At 31.9% G+C, this 1,666-nt stretch overlaps 1 long non-coding RNA gene across 1 annotated transcript; it reads right to left on the bottom strand.

The window, feature by feature from the left end:
- Positions 1 to 319: 319 nt before the first annotated feature.
- On the bottom strand, positions 320 to 1,335 carry LOC109592402 (uncharacterized). The gene is made up of 3 exons (XR_002190329.1): positions 1,140 to 1,335; positions 625 to 721; positions 320 to 504 (listed from the first exon to the last, which is right to left on the bottom strand). It is a non-coding gene; the product is annotated as an uncharacterized LOC109592402 (long non-coding RNA).
- Between the last annotated feature and the right edge of the window lie 331 nt (positions 1,336 to 1,666).

A 1,666-nucleotide genomic window follows, 5' to 3' on the forward strand; every position in this document is an offset into this window, starting at 1 on the left:
CCAGTGGAGGATTACCAGTGGTGGGTTTCTGCTTCCATCTACCAGTAGGTAAATGGTATACCTCCATTAATGATGACAGTGCTTTCTTCTTATCATTATTGTGTACTTTAGGGAGACCAAACTGGTATCCACCCCACATATATAAGTAATCTCCTACTCTTACTGTAGAATGGTAATTCCTCTCCACTGGTTTATAGTCTATAGATAACAAGAGGTAACAGTAACTGAGTCAATCAATCACAAACAACTCCTCACCTTTTGCTGCCATTGTAATGGGATACACCCACCTATGACGTCATCAAACAACTATGAACATTAATTATTGTAGCAATACTAATAATCATGTATAAAAAACCACAACAAACAAGGTAACACTAATCCTTCAGTGTCATTATCAGTACTAATTAATCATTTCTTCAACTGGTTCATTCCTAATGAAAGGTATTCCCAGTGCATCACCATGTGAATTCCATATACGGTAACCTGAGGACACCAACTCTCTTCCTGTGTAGAATAATAATAATAATAATAATAATAATAATAATAATAATAATAATAATAATAATAATAATAATAATAATAATAATAATTGTTAAATAATTGAATTTATTATTAATATCTAACCTAATGTTAGTTTGTATTTGATTGATGGGAACAAAGTGATTGAGCGAGGATCAATTTGACAGCCACTGAGAGTGAAATCAGAAATCTTGAAATTCAACTATTGTAAAGAGTAGAATAATAATCAATTGAAGATCAAATTTTAATATTAAAAGTTATCACTTATTACTACAATCAAGACTACATAATACCTACATGCATGCATTTTTTGAAACAGTACAAAATAAATTTTAATGCTACAACATAAGAACATAACATACACATGTAGTCATGTACACGTATGTATATCAGATAAATTATAAAAACAGACAATTCTTCCCTCGCCAATTTAGATGAAATATACTACAATCCATAGTATTTGGCCAAATTTTGGAGCAACTTTAATTTTTTAGAAATCCAAACTTAATGGGAATCCCCTCAAGAATATTCCACATAATGCAGTCAATCTATTTACATATTCCTACTAATCCATAACTAATTCACAATACTAATATACTAAATACTGATTCTACATGTACCTCACAATGGCTGTTCTGCTCAACACAAAACTTTGCATCAACAGTTTTGTCTCTCTCCTCCTCCTCTTCACTAGGAAACTCAGTGAATGTCACAGTAACATTGAGGGACACTTCCAGGGACTTTACTGGGAACTTCTGTCCAATATTCCACACTAGACTCTTATTATCAGGACCAATGCACAGACTAACTGATGTTGGTGATGTTATCAATCTTCTTAATAGTTCCCCTACAGACTAAATTTTAATAGTACAGTTACATATTTATTGGTTTACCTGTTAAAAAAAGGAATCACTACTTCACAGCACTCAAAGTTGTTCCTAATTGTTTCGTGTAGCTTCAATTGAATCATTATTTATTATTATTATTTTTATTATTGGTATAATGTTATTATCATTATTTATTATCATTATTGTTTTTATTATTTAGGATTGTGAGACATTGCGTCAGATTGGTAGGCGAGAGCTTCAAAGTGAGCTCCAAGAGACAAAGAAAGCTGTAGCTAGGAGAACAGCACCTGAGATCATCA

The sequence above is a fragment of the Amphimedon queenslandica genome, unplaced genomic scaffold (assembly GCF_000090795.2).
Source record: "Amphimedon queenslandica unplaced genomic scaffold, v1.1 AMPQUscaffold_5367_Cont22661, whole genome shotgun sequence".
Classification (NCBI taxonomy): domain Eukaryota; kingdom Metazoa; phylum Porifera; class Demospongiae; order Haplosclerida; family Niphatidae; genus Amphimedon; species Amphimedon queenslandica.